The sequence below is a fragment of the Eubalaena glacialis genome, chromosome 2, assembly GCF_028564815.1.
Source record: "Eubalaena glacialis isolate mEubGla1 chromosome 2, mEubGla1.1.hap2.+ XY, whole genome shotgun sequence".
Taxonomy (NCBI): Eukaryota; Metazoa; Chordata; class Mammalia; order Artiodactyla; family Balaenidae; genus Eubalaena; species Eubalaena glacialis.
The window spans coordinates 108,282,788-108,304,837 of record NC_083717.1 but is presented as its reverse complement, the minus strand read 5'-3'; the positions used below and the strand labels follow the sequence as shown (position 1 = coordinate 108,304,837).

Here is a 22,050-nt window from a genome sequence, read left to right as displayed (position 1 = left end):
GGCACCGCAACAGAGAGTAGCCCCCGCTCGCTGCAACTAGAGAAAGCCCACGCGCAGCAATGAAGACCCAACACAGCCAAAAATAAATAAAATTTTTTTAAAAGCCTAACATACATATAACTGGAGTCCCAGAAGGAGAGAATAGAGAGGTTGTTTATACTTTTATTTTGTTGTCGGTTATTGTAACCATACTATCTTATATAAAGTTTCTCTCCACTTTCAGTAGATATTTTAATTTCTGGATACATTTATTGGGCCCAAAGAGACTGCACGCTTAAAAAAAAAAAACCTGAAGAAAAAATGTCTGAAATTTTTCCAAATTTGATGAAAACTATCAATACACTGAACATCCCCTATTAAAACAAAAAATCAGATGCTTTCAAAGTCATCATGATCTGTTAAGTAGATAATATTTAGGATACCTGATTAATATTCCAAAAATAGATTAAAATATAGTTAGATGCAGAGTGGCTATCTCTGCATCAAATATCTCAAAAGTCAAAATAATACATTTTTCACATTACAAGAAACTAAATTATGTCTCAAGATAAAACAAGCTGAAGTGCAGACACAAGTTTACAAAGACTACAAACCAGTTAATCTTTTCAAAATATCTAATAACACTAATGTAAACAACAGAAGTAAGGGTCAAGAATAGGATAAACCCCATGAGATTTTTTTTTAACCCTGCAGGTTTTAGCAAGAGCCTCTCTAAAGGGTTAGTAAAAAGAGATGAAGATGTACAAATAACCCTATTTGTTGATAGCAAAAGAGAAAGAAAATTTAGTCACCACTCACACTTCAACTGTTCCTTCTGAACTTTGACAGGAGATAAATTATACTTCCAGCAGCATGGAATCCCTCTGAGCTCATAAATATATTCAAGAAAGTAAAATATCTATTAAAAGTGAAGAGAAATTTTACAAGTCAGTTATGGTTACAATTACCTACAACAGAATAAAAGTGTAAACAACCTAGTTCACCTCTCCCTGGCTACTGATACTAACAACACATAAACAAATTCTTCCCTTACAGAAAGTACAGTGTAACTTACATGGCAAGATTGTAAGGAAAGGGCTTCCCTGGTGGCACAGTGGTTAAGAATTCACCTGCCAATGCAGGGGACAAGGGTTCGAGCCCTGGTCCGGGAAGACCCCACATGCCACGGAGCAACTAAGCCCATGCGCCATAAATACTGAGCCTGTGCTCTAGAGCCCACAAGCCAAAACTACTGAGCCCGTGTGCCACAACTACTGAAGCCCGCATGCCTAGAGCCCGTGCTCTGCAACAAGAGAAGCCACGGCAACAAGAAGCCCGCACACCGCAATGAAGAGTAGCCCTTGCTCGCCGCAACTAGAGAAAGTCCATGGGCAGCAACAAAGACCTAACGTAGCCAAAAATAAATTAGTTAATTAAAATTAAAGAAAAAAAAAGACTGTAAGGAAAACATTAAACAAGACAATTCCTTGGGTAAAATCTACTGTAGCCACATCAACCAAACAAAGCATTGCCTATGATCCTCCAACTAAGAAAAAAAAAAAAGTCAATGAAGAACCTTCCCTGCAGTGATCTTCATTGTAATTGGATTTTAAGTATATTAACTTCCCTTTTTAAAAACAGAAAAACTAAAAAAAAAAAAAAAAAAAAAAATCAAAACCGAAGCAAAGAGAGGTTAATTAATCTAAGGATCCATGATATGTTATCATAGAGACGAGAAAAGATTCAGATCTCACCTTGATGCACAATTAAGTTTTATTCATTTGTCTAGTAAGCATTTATTAATTTATGAGGTTTGTGGCTATACTAACCTTATTTTATAAACCAAAAATTAGGAGCCAGCATATGATAAGGGATTTTTTTTTCTGATTTACAAATGAATTTATATATTTTTAAACTTACAAAGATGTTCAAACTATATCCTAGTTACTTGTACATTTAATAACTCACCTATAAGCTGCTGGACTCTGCCTACAAAGAGACTCTAACTATTTACCTGAAAGACCTCTTTCTTGTAACCATACATAACCTCCTACTGGAAATGCCTAGTCCTAACTTCTGAGGTTCAACGAGTATGAAATACAACATGGAATTCTGTCAGTACTTAAGCAACTGAAGCCTGGGAGAACCCAAAGTCGAAACCCATATTGGAGGGAGAGGGTGGCCTCTTTAGAGCAAAAGTTTTCAAAGTGTTCTGGTGTTCAGAAAGGATTTGTCTAAAGCTGTTTCAGGAGTTGTATGAACGTTTAATTTTTATTAAATATCTTTATTTTAAAACATTTTTAAAAAATTTTTTAACTACTTACAGCTATAACATATCCACTAACCTCCAAAACTGGTAGAGTATGTAGAATAAACTGTGGTTGATAAAACAAAGACTACTTTCCTGAACCCATCCCCCGGACTGTTAGGTCTGTCAGTTAATACGTTTATGTGGTCGTCTGCATTTTCCCTTCATGATACTTGGAACACTTGTAATTCCTTGTCCTACAATTGTCTATTCCCACTGTATTGCAAGTTCCAAAAGTGAGATCATTTCTGTCTTGTTCCCTGCTGAATCTCTAACCCCTACCACAGTAACATGGTAGATACTTAAATATTTAATGAGACTACTGCAGTAGTTCTAAGGAGAGATAATGAGGATCAGAGATGCTAAGTTAAGATGGTAGCAGTAGAAATGAAAAGGACAGGTTTTGTGCAGGTAGTACCAGGGAAAAGAAGAAGCCAAAAAAATTAAATTAACGGGATTTTTGAATTTGGGTGACTGATTAAATAGTGACACCTTCATTTATATAATTACAGAAGTTAAAAGTGGACTGAGGGCTTCCCTGGTGGCGCAGTGGTTGAGAATCTGCCTGCTAATGCAGGTGACACGGGGTCGAGCCCTGGCCTGGGAAGATCCCACATGCCGCGGAGCAACTAGGCCCGTGAGCCACAACTACTGAGCCTGTGCATCTGGAGCCTGTGCTCTGCAACAAGAGAGGCCACGATAGAGAGAGGCCTGCGCACCGCGATGAAGAGTGGCCCCCGCTTGCCGCAACTAGAGAAAGCCCTCGCACAGAAACGAAGACCCAACACAGCCAAAATAAATTAAAAAAAAAAAAAAAAAAAAAAGTGGACTGACTTTGGCCTTGGACATGTTGAATTTTCTAAGTGCTACACAAGTCCCTCAGAAATGAAGTCCTAATCTAGCTTACTATCTACCATACTATTTAGCTTCCAGATGATTTTTTCAAATCGAATTTCATGAGAAGCAAGGCTCACATTTTTCTCTTTAGTTATTCATTTTTTTTTCCTATTTTCCTCCCCTCATCTCTGTATTACTGGTCATTGAAAAATGTTGATAAAACCTTTTCTGAGAAATTTTAGAAACCGAGGCACTTAGTAGATCAAGGAAAAAAGCCGGGGTGGGGGGGTCTCCAAACTTAATCCATAACACACAGCACACATGGAAAACTAAATGTTAGACCAATATTAGCAAAATACAGTATTGAGATGATCACATGGCTAGAACAAGATCAGGGAAACAATGCAAAATCATTTTTTTTAAAAAGGTAATTACCTTGGAACTTCAGAAAGACCAAAAAAAAAAAAAATCCAAGTATAAAAATAATTATCATTATTACAAAAGCATTTTAGTAAAAACAGACATAATGGCAAATAACTTTTCTAATGCAAACATTAAAAAATACTGATTTTTATTTTCAATAAAGACGTAAAATCTCTAAAATATATATATAATATATAATATTGATTCTTAAACATGGTTAGGTTAAATCTTGACATTACCAAAGGGAGCTAAGAAGCTATTACCTCCCATTCTTCAGAAGACACTACAACAAGACAGGTTTTTTTGGTTTTGTTTTTTGTTTTTAAATTTTTATTGGAGTATAGTTGATTTACAATGTTGTGTTAGTTTCAGGTGTTCAGCAAAGTGAATCAGTTATATATATGTCCACTCTTTTTTAGATTCTTTTCCCACACAGGCCATTTACAGAGTATTGAGGTCCTTTTCAAAGAACACTTAATTTTTTTACCTTGGGAAGCTCTACTCTAATTGAAGTGAAAGTAAATTGCTTAACACAATAAAAAGCAGCTATCAACATCCCAAAATATCAAGGACCTTATATACAAATGTCAAAAAAAAAAATCACATAAAAAATCCAAAATGTTGACAAAAGTTGATAAGTATTATAGACTCAATTAAGTATTAAGAACACATAAAATAATAACCACAAAGAATCATTATGCTTAACTTAAAGTCATATAACATAAATGAAAATATACGAATAAGTCTGCTTAAAAATCACCTGTTTAAAAGATGAAACTTTCTGGCAAAATTGACACTGATGTTAGGTAAATAATATAATTTCAATCTATATTTTAAACTTACAGCCAAGGATTACAAGATATTGAGGACAGAAACTTGTGAGCAGTAATATGTGTTGGAATTATGTTCAAAATTCAGCTCTAAAAACCCAACATTTTCATATAGACTTAAGGGGTCTTTTATCAAATATGGAAGTATGATGTTTAACCTGAAAGCACTGAGTATTTACAGCACAAAAACTGTTAAAAAAAAAAAAAAAAGTACTTTCAACCCAAGGATTCTATCCACTGAAGCCTGGGGGAAAAAATCTACCACCATCATCATTATTGTTTACAATATACTGAGTAACAAAAAAAATGACAACGAAGTAAAACAGTACAAATGTTTAATTTCATATTTCAAAACCTTTAAATATTGAAGATGTCCTGCCATATTACTAATCAAATAAACTGACATAGCTCCAGCTATACTTTGAGTCTTTCTTAAGAGCCCCCAAAATAGCAAAGGAATACATGGCTAGAGTAATTTTGTGTAACATGCACTCAAACTGTAAAGAATGCCACATATCTATAAAAGAATTTTTCTATCGGAGTTTTTTTTTTTTTTAAGTTTTAGTAATTGTTTTTTTTTTTTTTCCTTTTAATTAATTTATTTATTTATTTTTGGCTGTGTTGGGTCTTCGTTTCTGTGCGAGGGTTTTCTCCAGTTGCGGCAAGTGGGGGCCACTCTTCATCGCGGTGCGCGGGCCTCTCACTATCGTGGCCTCTCTTGCTGCGGAGCACAGGCTCCAGACGCGCAAGCTCAGCAGCTGTGGCACACGGGCCTAGTTGCTCCGCGGCATGTGGGATCCTCCCAGACCAGGGCTCGAACCCGCGTCCCCTGCATTAGCAGGCAGATTCTCAACCGCTGCGCCACCAGGGAAGCCCTCTCCATTAGTTCTTAAAGGCTATTTTATTTTGCTAATCAATTCAGCCGTCACTAGTTCAATAATGCTCACTAAACATTTTCTCTTGTTTTATACTGTTTTTTGTGTTTTGTGTTTTTTTTCAGGCAACATTTATTATGAGGATTAGGAATCTGAGAGTATCTAATTTGCGAGGTTCCAGCTCAAAGTCTCTCATGAACTGCAATTAAGTTGTCATTTCTATACATTAAGTTATAAAACTTATAAAGAATTGCCTGCCCCCACCACCAAAGTTAAATTCCATGATCATAGCATATTCAGCTCTGTAATATTTGTTTACAATGAAAAACCGACAATCACTAACTCACATTTTAGTGCATTTTTTTTTAATGTAAAATACCCTCAAACGTTGTCTGCATTATACAAACTTCACTTCTAACACTACATTTAGAGATATTTGAAGCCCTGCATAAGTGAGTTCATTTTGCTAAAGAAATGAGCCTACTCTCACGAAGATTTCCTGAGGCATTAAAATAAGTATTTAAAAGAAAGTCAAAAGAAGGCACAAATATCTGAAGTCATATACAGTACAATAAAGAATTTGCTAGATTATGTATTAACCGTAGTACAAGATAATGAGCAAGATATTCCATTCTTAGTCCACTACTGAAGACCAAATGTATTTCAATTTAATATTACAAATTAAATTAATGAAGCTAGGGACTTCAATTTCTTTTATGTGTCCAAAACTAAAAGAAGAAAAAGCATTTTTTAACATTCTATCATAAAGGAAAAATGTTAGAAAGACTTTGCTTTATAACCATGCTTCAAACATCCACTTTAGTGCCTTGATAAAAATGTATCATACAGGAAAACATAAGCTTCTAAATTAGAGAGATTCCTTTCAGTACGTTTTCAATTTCAAAAGAGCACAATACATCATCCAAGTCCACACACTTGTTATCTGAAAAATTTTTAGACTTAGGATGCATTTTTCAAGATTAGTCATATAAGTAATATTTGTCATCATTACTGCTTTATTTAAATAAAAAAATACATAACATTCAGCTTTAAAATCGATCTCCCATCACCCCTTCCCCCTCAAATGAACGTTACTCTATTCCAATTAGCCAAAAGAAAACAGCAAATACATCTTTATGGTCTATCCTAGCAAACCAGTATTTAGAAACCAATGAAACTTTTATTAATGTCTCAGAACCAAACACTGTAACAAAACACACTGAGTGGATCCTCCGGGTGTGTACATGTGCCCATTCATAATATTATGATCCTCATACATGCATTTAAAAACTTAATTTCTATTTAATACCAAAACATTTTTACATAATACACAGGTTATTATAAAATTGCCCTCTTTAATGTTCAAACATAGAACAATTTCTAAAGCGAGGGACGGTAAGAGTTAATACCGGATTGCTGCCACCTATCAACTTTAATTTAAAGCAAAGTACAACTCAATGTCATTTTTACCTCTAATGCAGCCACGACTGAGACAAAATTAAGTTCACTGTGGATAAAGTATCCTGGCATCCCAATGTATTATTTACTTCTGATTTAACAGTAAATACGTGTGGAGTCTTTTGTCCCTCCCACAGCATCCCGGGGTGTCAACATCATCTTAGTCAAAGCAAATGACGAGCAAATCCCTCAGGTCTACTTCGCACCCTAAGTACCATAAAGTCATGGCCTCCACTGTCGTTACTACACAACAAACAGATTCTATAGTCCCATGCCCTCTTCTATTAGATTTGCGGAAGCGGGGTGGGAAAGAAGCGCTCAGTATATCCTGAGAATCATCTGTGTTCAGTCCTGGTACCTGAAGCAGCATGAATACAAGTGGTATGTGGGTCACCCACAGAGAGAGAAACAGAACGAAGCTTTGTGACCCTCCAAGTTCAGCCAAGACACGAAAAGCCTCTGGGGATACGGGACACAACCCTCCAGGGAAACGGGGGAGAAGCAGTCTCCGACCTGGAGTGACTGGGTCTGGCACAAGCCCAGGGCGTGGGTAGCGACCGAGGAGTCTCCGGTACCCCTCCCCTCCGCACCAGGATCGGTCACTGCGCGAGGGGTGCGGCCGGAGGATGGGGTCAGGACTGAAGGAGAGCGGGGCGCGGGGCTTCCCCAGCGGCGTCCTGGGGGCTCGGGGGGTGTGTCCTACCTGGGCCGTGGCGGACGCAGGGATTTCGGGCGGAGGGATCGGGTCCAGCTCAGGGCCGGGACCGGCAGAGGTCAACCCTCAGCAGGCGGGACGACCGCCGCCTACCCATCCCCCGCCGCCCAGTGCGGCGGGACCCGAGCGCGGCTTCTAGGGCCGGCCGGCTGGGTAGTCCCCTCGGGTACCGTCCGCGTTTACTGGCGGCGGCGGCGGCTGCTGTCACTGCTGCTGCTGGCCGCCCCCAGCCGCTGCTCTTGTGCCAGCCCCTGCTCCTCCTCCTGCCGCCGCCGCCGCCGCCTGGTCCCCACCGCTCCCATCGCCGCTGCGGCGACTACTGCAGCGCCCGCTGACCCGACCCGACGTTATTCTCCCCCTTCGCAACCCGGCACAGCCTAGCCCACCTGCCCTGCCAGTGCGCTCGCCCACCTCTCCGCCACAGGTGCTGATTGGATAGCGCGTCCTGAGCCCGCCACGTTGGTTGGCTGGCCCCATTGCCTATCACGAAAGGGGCGGAGAGCCAGGCAAAGAGTGTCTCCGCCCCCCACCGGAGAATTGCCGCTATCTTCAGGTTTGCCTGAGAGGGCGAGTTACCGGGAAAGGAGCATCACAATGGCAGCGCGCGTGCGCGCGGGAATTCTGGTCCTCGTAGTTCCAGCCGCAGCGGCAACTACCCGCCCGTCTGGAGCAGAGAAGTAGGGCTTCTGAGACTAGTGGTTGGCGGACAGTGGTGTCCTCCTAGCTCAGCAGTTACCTTGGTTATAGAGGCACGGTTGTGACGCCAGGGTTGGTCTTTTTGGAAGAAAATCGTAAATGCTTTGTCACGATACTAATTTACACACGCCGAGGAGTTCGGTCGCTAAAAAGGGCCCCAAATCATGAGGCCCTGCCATGCCACCTCCTCAGAAGCAGCGCTGCCAGGATCTGGCAAATTGGCGCTGTCCCCAGAACCGCCTAACATGAAGCTAATCATCGGTGGGTACTGGAGAAAGGCCTAAAAGTGTAAGGAAGAAAGAAGACCGAGACCTCCAGAAAGGAATGTCAGCCTGGAGCCCGGCGTATCCTTACGGTTTTCACATCCATGAAGAACAAGATTTCACTCCGTTTTTGAAACACCGCTAGTGAAGGGTTCAGTGAGCAGCGCCGGTGAGGTCCAGTATGGGATTCTGAGCAAGACAATGCGGGAGTCCCTCGAAGACTTTCAAAGAAAAGCGAGGAGGGCGGAGAAACGAGGCTATGTGGGATAATTTGTATTTAGTGTATCAAGCTCTTTCGTAAAGAGGAAACCTTATGATGAAACCCCTCTCCCATCCTTACCCACCAACTTACAGAAGAAAAAACTCAAAGAGCTTAACAGCTTTCCTAGAGCTATAAAACTAATTAGTGGAAGAACCAAAACTCCGGTCTTTTAAACTCCCGTGTCCAATGCTTTTTTTACTTGATAATCTCAGGAGTCTGCCATGGACTGAAAGATTGCGATGAATTATGAGCTTCCTTTTACTTTAAATCTTTTTCTTCACTCAAGTGACATTATGATTAAAGCTGATTGAGAATATAGAATGGTTAAATACGAATCCTATATTCAATCTCATAACTATTATTGAATCTGTTTCTTCTTGTTCAGGAAATGCCACAGCCTCTTGACATTCTTTGAAAAACAGCAGGCACTTCTACTGTCTGTCATGTCTAGATCCTTGGATAAAAAGCAGGACAAAATGCACATTAAAGGCACTTGATGATGCAGCTCATCTTGTTCTGTTCAAACTTAAAGAAGTTGCCAAATTGTTTTCTTTCCACTGATTAAAACCACAAGTTGCTTTTTCCATTACTTTGTCTAACAGAATATAGTTCACTTCAGAGTATTGGCAGGGCAAGTAATTTGAATTGGAAAGGATTAGTGTTTCTGTAAATACTTTTCTTTAAAATTAAAGAAGTTTACAGGGGAAACAAAGTCCAGATTCATTGAAATAATGCCTAGCAGGATTTCAAATAGCTATTCTCTATTCAAAGAGAATATTTTTTCACTCACTTAGCAAATATAATGTGTCTCTCCAAGCTACCCAGATATAATCTCTGCTATCATAGGTAAGCGTTTTAGTGAATTTATTCATAGAACTACTATTGTGTTTATTTTAAATGAGTCAGTAGATACAGCTGGATTCTCCAAATGATGGAAAGATGATTATTCTTCTGACTGTTATCTTATGACCAACTCTCATTTGCAAATCCCTGAAGGATAAGATAAAGAGAAGAGTATGTGAGAAAGCAGTCCAGCAGCTGTGTATCAAAAAAGAGTTGAAGGGGAAAAAAAGTGCAGTGCAAAGGGAAGTGTTGTGTGATGAGTATCTTGAGAATAGTACAACAGTATATCTCAGAGTAGGAAGTATAAGAATGAATACATAGTGAAAGTTAATGCCACAGGTATAGGAACCCTATGATATTGGGGTGCCCAAGGAAAACAGTTTCCCAGGCCTCCTTTTTTTCTCTGGTCTTCTCCATTTAAGAATGATTGGTCTGGGGACTTCCCTGGTGGCGCAGTGGTTAAGAATCTGCCTGCCAATGCAGGGGACACGGGTTCGATCCCTGGTCCAGGAAGATCCCACATGCCATGGAGCAACTAAGCCCGTGCCCCACAACTACTGAGCCCACGTGCCTAGAGCCCGAGCTCCTCAACAAGAGAAGCCACCACAATGAGAAGCCCGCGCACCACAGCAAAGAGTTGCCCCGCTCGCCGCAACTAGAGAAAGTCTGTGCACGGCAACGAAGACCCAACACAGCCAAAAATAAATTGATTAATTAATTTAAAAAACAAAAAAGAATTATTGGTCTGTCCCAAGAGATATTTGTTCAGTTAGGATAAATGGCAAGGTAATATTCAAGAGCTGGTACCAGAATTTAGGACTCTCCTTTTGAGATATATGTATCTCAAATATATATATTAAAAAATAAATAAATTTGATAGTCAACCTCTAGGCACCCCGTGATCCCTGCCTCCTGGTATCTTCACCCTTGTATAGTCTAGTCCCTCCCATACTGAATTGGGCTGCCTGGTGTAACCAATAGGCTTTTTCAGAAATTGTGGTGTGTAAATTCCAAGTCTAGGTTATAAAATACTTTGCAGCTTCCCCTTTATGCTCTCTTGGGTCACTCACTTAGAGGAAAGCCAGTGCCATAATACGAGGACACTCAAGCAACCTCTTGGAGTGGCTATCTGGCAAAAAACCAATTTTTTGGTTTTTGAGGCATTACACCAATAATCAGCACCAATTTGCCAGCCATCTTAATGAACTGTTCTTGGAAATAGATCCTCCAGCCCCAGCCAAGCCTTCAGATGATGGCAGGCCTAGCTGGCGTTTTTTGTTTGTTTGTTTGTTTTTTTAATTAATTAATTTTTATGGCTGTGTTGGGTCTTCGTTTCTGTGCGAGGGCTTTCTCTAGTTGTGGCAAGCGGAGGCCACTCTTCATCGCGGTGCGCGGGCCTCTCACCATCACGGCCCCTCCCGTTGCGGAGCACAGGCTCCAGACGCGCAGGCTCAGTAATTGTGGCTCACGGGCCCAGCTGCTCTGCGGCATGTGGGATCTTCCCAGACCAGGGCTCGAACCCGTGTCCCCTGCATTGGCAGGCAGACTCCCAACCACTGCGCCACCAGGGAAGCCCCTAGCCGGCGTTTTGACTGCCACTCTGTGAAATACCTCAAGCCAGAACCACCCAACTATGCCACACCCAAAATCCAGACCCACAGACACTATGTGATATAATAAATGTTTCCTGTTGCTTTAAGCACTAAGTTTTGGGGGAAATTTGTCATGCAGCAATTGAGAACTAATACAGTAAGATTTGCAAAAATATGGGAGAGAGGAATGATTCAAGTCTAGAGATGTGTGCTCTAGATAACTGAGCCTGAAACAATGAGACTCTGATTCTAGGATCAGCCTTAGAGCATATTCAAGGATAATGAGCAAAGTTCAGATTTATACTGAGTTCCCCATACAACATAATGCCTCTTTCAAAACAGCTTCTTTTCTCCTGCCCAAAATAAATAACGTACTGGAGAATCCCTTTCTTCTTTCCCTTTTCCTCCATTTGTGGCTTCTATCCATATTTAGATACCCATTGATTTACTAGTTTCTATTCTTCCCCTAAATCCAAACAGGAAATAATCTAGATGAATTATTTACATCATTTTTACAATACCACAGTATGAACCAGTGTGCAGCTCCAGGAAAAGAGACCTCCCTTCCCTTTTGCTTTCCCTCTCTCTCTTTAAAAACAAATCTCATGTCGTACACCTGAAACTAATATAATACGTGAATTATATCTCAATTTTTAAAAATCTCAGAATTGTACACTTTAAATGGGTGGATTGTATGGCATGTGAATTACAGTCATCTCTTGGTAACTCTGGAGGATGGGTTCCAGACCCCCACCTCTCCTGCAGTTCCCCCCTGCAGATACCAAAACCTGAGGATGCTCAAGTCCCTTATATAAGATGGCATAGTAGGAACTAACATAGTGTTGTAGATCAATTATACTTCAAAAACAAGCAAACAAACAAACTCAAAGAAAAAGAGATCAGATTTGTGGTTACCAGAGGCAAGGTATAGGGGGAAGGGAAAACGAAGGCAGTCACAAGGTACAAACTTGCAGTTATACGAAAAATAAGTACTAGGGATGTAATGTACAACATGATAAATATAATTAACACTGCTTGTTTTGTTTTGTTTTTTGCTTTCTTGTCTTTTAGATCTTTTTTTTTTTTTTTTGGCTGTGCCACTCCGCTTGGGTGATCTTAGTTCCTGGACCAGGGATTGAACCCATGACCCCTGCAGTGGAAGTGCAGAGCCCTAACCACTGGACTGCCAAGGAATTCCCTAATTAACACTGCTGTGCATTATGTATGAAAGTTGTTAAGAGAGTAAACCCTAAGAGTTCTCATCACAATGAAAAAATTTTTTCTATTTCTTTAATTTTGTATCTATATGAGATGATGGATGTTCATTAAACTTATTGTGATAATCATTTCGTGATGTATGTAAGTCAGATCATTATGCTGCACACCATAAACTTATACAGTGCTGTATGTCAATTATATTTCAATAAAACTGGAAGAAAAAAATCAAACAGCATAGTATTTGCATATAACCTATGCAAACCCTCCCATATGCTTTTTTGTCTGTGTGTGCATATAACCTATGCACACCCTCCCATATACTTTTTTTTGTTTTGAGGCAAGGAATACGACTTTATTCGGAAAGCCAGCAGACTGAGAAGATGGCAGGCTAGGGTCCCCAAAAACCATCTTCCCATATACTTTAAATCCTCTCTAGATTACTTATAATATACCTAGTAGAATGTAAATGCTATGTGAATAGTTGCCTGGCATGCAGATAATTCAAGTTTTGCTTTTGGAACTTTCTGGAATTTTCAAATATTTTCAGTCTGTGGTTAGTTGAATCCATGGATGCAGTACCCAAGGATACAGAGGTCCAGAGCACTGACTGTATATCTCAATAAAGCTGTTTCTAAAAACTCTGCACAGTCTTTTGAAACATGAAGCTCATAGTGGACTGGTGCTCAGGTGTTTACACAAACCAGCAAACAGTCCCGTTTTGTAAATTTTTGGTCAATCTAACCAGTTTCTATTTGAGTGTTACTTAATCCACTAAACAAAATATTTTACAGCCAATTAATGCCAACCACTCTGATAGGCACTGGGAGAACAAATATGAATAAACTCAGTCTCTGTCTTTAAGAGTTTCATAGTGGATTAGCAAACATGCAAATCCTATTGCAATGCACTGCAATAACTGCTAAAGGTATATTATGCAGGCTATATAGATGCTCTAGAACAGGGGTCAGTAATCTATAGAATGCAGGCCAAATTTTGGGGGGTCCCCTGAGAGCTTGACCTCTTTAAGCTAGTGTCAGATGCACTCTGATTTTGACAGAAATGCATTCACACCAAATACATTAACTACCTCAAGTGTTTGTATTTTTGACAACTTCATCCTTTATTTTGCTGTGAAAGACTTCATTTCTAATTAAATTTCCAGTAAAAAGGAACCAGTAAGAGAAAACTGGCAGGAGGTGGGGGGTAGATGGGCAAAGTAATCTCAGTTTTGGATATATGAGCCTATTGTCTTTTAACCTGTTGATGTTTGGTGTTTGGTGATTATTAAAATAGACCAAAATGTTAGGGAAGATTGACACTGATTAAAACTAGTAAAGCTAGAAAAGAAACTAAAAGTTAATTTGTATATACAAAAGTAATTCTAATTATAGTTATTTCTTGATCTACTTCCTATTTATGCCTAACTTTCATGAAATACAACACAACTATACCATTAAATGTTAACAGTTAACTTTTTACAAGTTTTATTCTACTAGAACAGTAAATTCTCTATATATTTGCTCAGTCTTTTAGGTTTCCTCTTTGTTGCAAGGTCATCAATTAACAAAGCATCGTTGGATACTCACAGTTTTCAAATGAGAAAGTGGTGAGGTGATGTTGTGATTCCTGACGTGTGTCTGTGACAGTCTGGAAAAAGTTCAGTGACTTTCAATCTGGTTCAGCGATTAGCTGCTCCAAAAGCTGGATGGCTTTCTGTGTTTTAAGGTAGAATAACTGCCTGGTAATGCTAATAGGGCACCCTAGTGATCATAGTATTCCACTGCCAGCTGTACTGAAATAAAACTTAGAATGGTCTCTTCTCTCTATTTTGTCTTATTAATCAAAGCAGACTATCCAGTGGGTAGCTGTTTTTATAATTTTTAGAAATCAGAGGTCAGACAGCAGAAGCAAGAAGAACTACAATCCTGCAGCCTGTGGAACAAAAACCACATTCACAGAAAGATAAACAAGATAAAAAGGCACAGGGCTATGTACCAGATGAAGGAACAAGATAAAACCCCAGAAAAACAATTAAATGAAGTGGAGATAGGCAACCTTCCAGAAAAAGAATTCAGAATAATGATAGTGAAGATGATCCAGGACCTCGGAAAAAGAATGGAGGCAAAGATCGAGAAGATGCAAGAAATGTTTAACAAAGACCTAGAAGAATTAAAGAACAAACACACAGAGATGAACAATACAATAACTGAAATGAAAACTACACTAGAAGGAATCAATAGCAGAATAACTGAGGCAGAAGAACGGATAAGTGACCTGGAACACAGAATGGTGGAATTCACTGCTGCTGAACAGAATAAAGAAAAAAGAATGAAAAGAAATGAAGACAGCCTAAGAGACCTCTGGGACAACATTAAATGCAACAACATCGCATTATAGGGGTCCCAGAAGGAGAAGAGAGAGAGAAAGGACCCAAGAAGATATTTGAAGAGATTATAGTCGAAAACTTCCTTAACATGGGAAAGGAAAGAACCACCCAAGTCCAGGAAGCTCAGCGAGTCCCATACAGGACAAACCCAAGGAGAAACATGCCGAGACACATAGTAATCAAATTGGCAAAAATTAAAGACAAAGAAAAATTATTGAAAGCAGCAAAGGAAAAATGACAAATAACATACAAGGGAACTCCCATAAGGCTAACAGCTGATTTCTCAGCAGAAACTCTACAGGCCAGAAGGGAGTGGCATGATATACTTAAAGTGATGAAAGAGAAGAACCTACAACCAAGATTACTCTACCGGGCAAGGATCTCATTCACATTCGATGGAGAAATCAAAAGCGTTACAGACAAGCAAAAGCTAAGAGCATTCAGCACCACCAAACCAGCTCTACAACAAATGCTAAAGGAACTTCTCTAAGTGGGAAACACAAGAGAAGAAAAGGACCTACAAAAACAAACCCAAAACAATTAAGAAAATGGTCATAGGAACATACATATCGATAATTACCTTAAACGTGAATGGATTAAATGCTCCAACCAAAACACACAGGCTTGCTGAATGGATACATAAACAAGACCCATATATATGCTGCCTAAAAGAGACCCACTTCAGACCCAGGGACACATACAGACTGAAAGTGAGGGGATGGAAAAAGATATTCCATGCAGATGGAAATCAAAAGAAAGCTGGAGTAGCAATAATCATATCAGATAAAATAGACTTTAAAATAAAGAATGTTACAAGAGACAAGGACACTACATAATGATCAAGGGATCAATCCAAGAAGACAATATAACAATTATAAATATATATGCACCCAACATAGGAGCACCTCAATACATAAGGCAACTGCTAACAGCTCTAAAAGAGGAAATCGACAGTAACACAATAATAGTGGGGGACTTTAACACCTCACTTACACCAATGGACAGATCATCCAAAATGAAAATAAATAAGGAAACAGAAACTTTAAATGACACAATAGACCAGATAGATTTAATTGATATTTATAGGACATTCCATCCAAAAACAGCAGATTACATTTTCTTTTCAAGTGCACATGGAACATTCTCCAGGACAGATCACATCTTGGGTCACAAATCAAGCCTCAGTAAATCTAAGAAAATTGAAATCATACAAGCATCTTTCTGCCAAAATGCTATGAGATTAGAAATCAATTACGGGGGAAGAAACGTAAAAAACATAAACTCGTGGAAGCTAAAAACTACATTACTAAATAACCAAGAGATCACTGAAGAAATCAAAGAGGAAATCAAAAAATACCTAGAGACAAATGACAATGAAAACATGACGATCCAAAATCTATGGGATGCAGCAAAAGCAGTTCTAAGAGGGAAGTTTATAGCTATACAAGCCTACCTCAAGAAACAAGAAAAATCTCAAATAAACAATCTAACCTTAAACTTAAAGGAACTAGAGAAAGAAGAACAAACAAAACCCAAAGTTAGCAGAAGGAAAGAAATCATAAAGATCAGAGCAGAAATAAATGAAATAGAAACAAAGAAAACAATAGCAAAGATCAATAAAACTAAAAGCTGGTTCTTTGAGAAGATAAACAAAATTGATAAACCATTAGCCAGACTCATCAAGAAAAAGAGGGAGAGGACTCAAATCAATAAAATTAGAAATGAAAAAGGAGAAGTTACAACAGACATGGCAGAAATACAAAGCATCCTAAGAGACTACTATAAGCACCTCTTTGCCAATAAAATGGACAACCTGGAAGAAATGGACAAATTCTTAGAGAGGTATAAACTTCCAAGACTGAACCAGGAAGAAATAGAAAATATGAACAGACCAATCACAAGTAATGAAATTGAAACTGTGATTAAAAATCGTCCAACAAACAAAAGTCCAGGACCAGATGGCCTCACAGGTGAATTCTATCAAACATTTGGAGAAGAGCTAACACCCATTCTTCTCAAACTCTTCCAAAAAATTGCAGAGGAAGGAACACTCCCAAACTCATTCTATGAGGCCACCATCACCCTGATACCAAAACCAGACAAAGATACTACAAAAAAAGAAAATTACAGACCAATATCACTGATGAATATAGATGCAAAAATCCTCAACAAAATACTAGCAAACTGAATCCAGCAACACATTAAAAGAATCATACACCATGATCAAGTGGGAATTATCCCAGGGATGCAAGGATTCTTCAATATATGAAAATCAATCAATGTGATACACCATATTAACAAATGGAAGAAGAAAAACCATATGATCATCTCAATAGATGCAGAAAAAGCTTCTGACAAAATTCAACACCCATTTATGATAAAAACTCTCCAGAAAGTGGGCATAGAGGGAACCTACCTCAACATAATAAAGGCCATATATGACAAACCCACAGCAAACATCATTCTCAATGGTGAAAAACTGAAAGCATTTCCTCTAAGATCAGGAACGAGACAAGGATGTCCACTCTCACCACTATTACTCAACATAGTTTTGGAAGTCCTAGCCACAGCAATCAGAGAAGAAAAAGAAATAAAAGGAATACAAATTGGAAAAGAAGAAGTAAAACTGTCACTGTTTGCAGGTGACATGATACTATACATAGAGAATCCTAAAGATGCCACCAGAAAACTACTAGAGCTAATCAATGAATTTGGTAAAGTTGCAGGATACAAAATTAATGCACAGAAATCTCTTGCATTCCTATACACTAATGATGAAAAATCTGAAAGGGAAATTAAGGAAACACTCCCATTTACCACTGCAACAAAAAGAATAAAATACCTAGGAATAAACCTACCTAGAGAGACAAAAGACCTGTATGCAGAAAACTATAAGACACTGATGAAAGAAATTAAAGATGATACCAACAGGTGGAGAGATATACCATGTTCTTCGATTGGAAGAATCAATATTGTGAAAATGACTATACTACCCAAAGCAATCTACAGATTCAATGCAATCCCTATCAAATTACCAATGGCATTTTTTACGGAACTAGAACAAAAAATCTTAAAATTTGTATGGAGACACAAAAGACTCCGAATAGCCAAAGCAGTCTTGAGGGAAAAAAACAGAGCTGGAGGAATCCGACCCCCTGACTTCAGACTATACTATAAAGCTACAGTAATCAAGACAATATGGTACTGGCACAAAAACAGAAACATAGATCAATGGAACAAGATCGAAACCCCAGAGATAAATCCACGCACCTATGGCCAACTAATCTATGACAAAGGAGGCAAGGATATAAAATGGAGAAAAGACAGTCTCTTCAATAAGTGGTGCTGGGAAAACTGGACAGCTACATGTAAAAGAATGAAATTAGAACACTCCCTAATGCCATACACAAAAAGAAACTCAAAATGGATTCGAGACCTAAATGTAAGACCGGACACTATAAAACTCTTAGAGGAAAACATAGGAAGAACACTCTTTGACATAAATCACAGCAAGATCTTTTTTGATCCACCTCCTAGAGTAATGGAAATAAAAACAAAAATAAACAAATGGGACCTAATGAAACTTCAAAGCTTTTGCACAGCAAAGGAAACCATAAACAAGACGAAAAGACAACCCTCAGAATGGGAGAAAATATTTGCAAACATATCAATGGACAAAGGATTAATCTCCAAAATATATAAACAGCTCATGCAGCTCAATATTAAAGAAACAAACAACCCAATCCAAAAATGGGCAGAAGACCTAAATAGACATTTCTCCAAAGAAGACATACAGATGGCCAAGCACATGAAAAGCTGCTCAACATCACTAATTGTTAGAGAAATGCAAATCAAACCTACAATGAAGTATCACCTTACACCAGTTAGAATGGCCATCATCAGAAAATCTACAAACAACAAATGCTGCAGAGGGTGTGGAGAAAAGGGAACCCTCTTGCACTGTTGGTGGGAATGTAAATTGATATAGCCACTATGGAGAACAGTATGGAGGTTCCTCAAAAAACTAAAAATAAAATTACCGTATGATCCAGCAATCCCACTACTGGGCATATACCCAGAGAAAACCATAATTCAAAAAGACACACGCACCCCAGTGTTCATTGCAGCACTATTTACAATAGCCAGGTCATGGAAGCAACCTAAATGCCCATTGACAGACGAATGGATAAAGAAGTTGTGGTACATATATACAATGGAATATTACTCAGTCATAAAAAGGAACGAAATTGAGTCATATGTTGAGACGTGGATGGATATAGAGACTGTCATACACAGTGAAGTATGTCAGAAAGAGAAAAACAAATATTGTATATTAACGCATGTATGTGGAACCTAGAAAAATGGTACAGATGAACCGGTTTGCAGGGCAGAATTTGAGACACAGATGTAGAGAACAAACGTATGGACACCAAGGGGGAAAAAGCACGGTGGGGTGGGGATGGTGGTGTGCTGAATTGAGCGATTGGGATTGACATGTATACACTGATGTGTATAAAATTGAAGACTAATGAGAACCTGCAGTATACAAAAACAAACAAACAAACCAAAAAAACAACTAATACTCAACTTGCTTTGGGTTATTTATATGGAAATATGTTAATATAAATGTTTCAGACATTAAAAAAAAAAATTTTTTTTTTTGGCTGCGTTGGGTCTTCTCAGCATGTGGGATCTTCCCGGACCAGGGCTCAAACCCATGTCTCCTGCATTGGCAGGCAGATTCTTAACCACTGAGCTACCAGGGAAGCCCCACTTACAAAGCTCTCTATGATCACTTTCCACTCTTGCTACTAAGTCCCCACATATATTCCAGTTCATTTAGTTAGAGAGGAAATAAGGTATAAATACTGGAAACGAAAAGAAAAAACATTGATACATGTATTATCTATGCAGTAAATGTCAAATGCATCTAAAGAAAAAAATATTAAAATTAATGATACTAAAAAATGATACAAATGAACTTATTTACAAAACAGACTGAATGCACTGAATCAGAAACCTTTATATGTTGCTGTGTTTCCAGTAGGAAGAATACCTGGGGTTCAGGATCCAAGCAGTGGCTCCAATCCACATCATTCCTGATGACTCCCTGGAGAACTCTGTGCTTTCTGTCCCTGCAACTCTGGGCTCTTCATGGTTAGACATCTTGGTCCCTAAAAGTGGCCCACTCTTGACAGGGGATACAGCAAGTGTCCTTCTAGACTACAAACTATTGCTGTGGCCTTTTGGGCTGCATGCAACTAGCAAGCAAGTAAAGGAGTCACCATCTTGGCAGGGGCAATTGATGTAGATGAACAGAAGGTAGGGCTGCTCTTGGATTAAGAGAGAAGGGAGGAACATGCGTGCAATTTAGATGATCTACTTGGACACTTCTTGGTACTCCCGTGCCCAGTTGTGACTGAATGGCTTAGTGCAGCAACTTAAACCTTTTGTGCTCCCAAATCTCTCAGTATCTGCTTACTGTAGGACCCCACTAACACACTGATTATGTTGTTTAGGTCTACTATATTCTTAATTTTTTTTGTCCACTTTATCTATCTAGGTTTGGGAGATGTTTGTTAAAGTCTCCCCTATTAATGTGTCTATTCATCCTTTTATATCCTGTAGTTTTGCTTTAGAAAGTTGCTGCTTTAGTAAAAGATGTCCTCAGCTTGCACAGTTCCTACATGCACGATTTTCAGTTACCATGTTTTAATTAATTAACATTGGTCCTCAACAACACGGTTCAAATTTCACTTATGATGGTATATTAACTGTGAATAATTTCATAAAGGGCGAACTACGTGGTTAGCTCTTTGGTCCACAAATCACTAAATAACAGATGTGTGTCATGATCAGTGACCAATTATGTAACTTCTTTCAGAGTCTGTTGGTTTTTGGTTTTTTCGCTTTTGTTTCTTTTGGCCACGCCAAGTGGCTTGTGGGATCTTAGTTCCTTGACCAGGGATCGAACCAGGGTCTTCGGCAGTGAAAACACACAGTCCTAACCACTGGACCGCCAGGGAATTCCCCAGAATCTGTTGGTGATTGGACATTGCACATCTGTTGTTCAGTTCGAGATGGAGAGCAAAGCGTGTAGTCGTGCTGTCTCCTCGTCTCCCAGTGATAAACCCATGTGACATTTTACAAAAATGGATAATCAAAAGGGGGAATGGCCAACATAGATAAAAATGCAGCAAAGGGCTTCCCTGGTGGCGCAGTGGTTAAGAATCCACCTGCCAACGCAGGGGCCATGGGTTCGAACGCTGGTCCGGGAAGATCCCACATGCCGCGGAGCAACTAAGCCCGTGTGCCACAACTACTGAGCCTGTGCTCTAGAGCCCGCGAGCCACAACTACTGAGCCTGTGTGCCACAACTACTGAAGCCTGAGTGCCTAGAGCCTGTGCTCCACAACAAGAGAAGGCACCGCAATGAGAAGCCCGTGCACCACCATGAAGAGCAGCCCCCGCTCGCCGTAATTTGAGAAAGCCTGTGCACGGCAACGAAGACCCAACACAGCCAGAAAATATATATATAAGTAAATAAAAAATAAGTAAATTAAAAAAAATTTTTTTAAATGCAGCAAAGGATCTAAAGTGATAATGCTGGAAGTGAAATTTGGGTAAAATCTAGATGTTATACAAGTTATACTGGAGTTATAGGAGTAGTAGTTAACTATGGAATTGTTGACACCACTGCTATTTGAGAGAATGCATGTCAGAGGAAGCTAGTGAAGGCAAATTTCAAAAAAGAAAAAAAAAGTGGTTATGATGAATGTCCCAGAAGGAATGACACCGCCAAAAATCTTCACACTAAAGGAACTCTTGGAAGTATTTCACAACTTTGGAACACAAAGGGTAAAATTTTGGAAGCTGATCCAAACTTAGAAATATGACAATATGGCAAGGCATAGAAAAGATGCTCACTCTGTATAAGTTATACAAAGAGAAGGCAGGCATGCTTGACGTTATTTTCTAGATGTTTTTGAAAAAAAAAAAACTTGAATTTTCAATGTTTCTAATGTTATAAATTACATTGTGCTAAAAAATATGTTTTACTATTTTCATTTCCCAATACATTTATAATTGACAGTAAGAGTTTGTTTTCAGCAAAATTTTTAAAGGCCACGGAACAATTGTATCTTTTTTTAAAATTTTATTTATCGCTGCGTTGGGTCTTCGTTGCTGAATGCGGGCTTTCTCTAGTTGCGGTGAGCAGGGGCTACTCTTCGTCGCAGTGCGTGGGCTTCTCATTGCAGTGGCTTCTCTTGTTGTGGAGCACTGGGATCTACGCGCGTGGGTTTCAGGAGTTGTGGCGCGCGGGCTTAGTTGCTCCGCGACATGTGGGATCCTCCTGGACCAGGG

General features: G+C 39.2%; 1 protein-coding gene across 1 annotated transcript in view; it reads right to left on the bottom strand.

Moving 5' to 3' along the window:
- Positions 1 to 7,777, bottom strand: part of TTBK2 (tau tubulin kinase 2) — a 157,996-nt gene extending 150,219 nt beyond the window's left edge. The window contains exon 1 of the mRNA XM_061182230.1: positions 7,414 to 7,777. The gene's annotated coding sequence lies outside the window, so the exon portion shown is untranslated. The remainder of the gene's footprint in view (positions 1 to 7,413) is intronic.
- Positions 7,778 to 22,050: the final 14,273 nt, after the last annotated feature.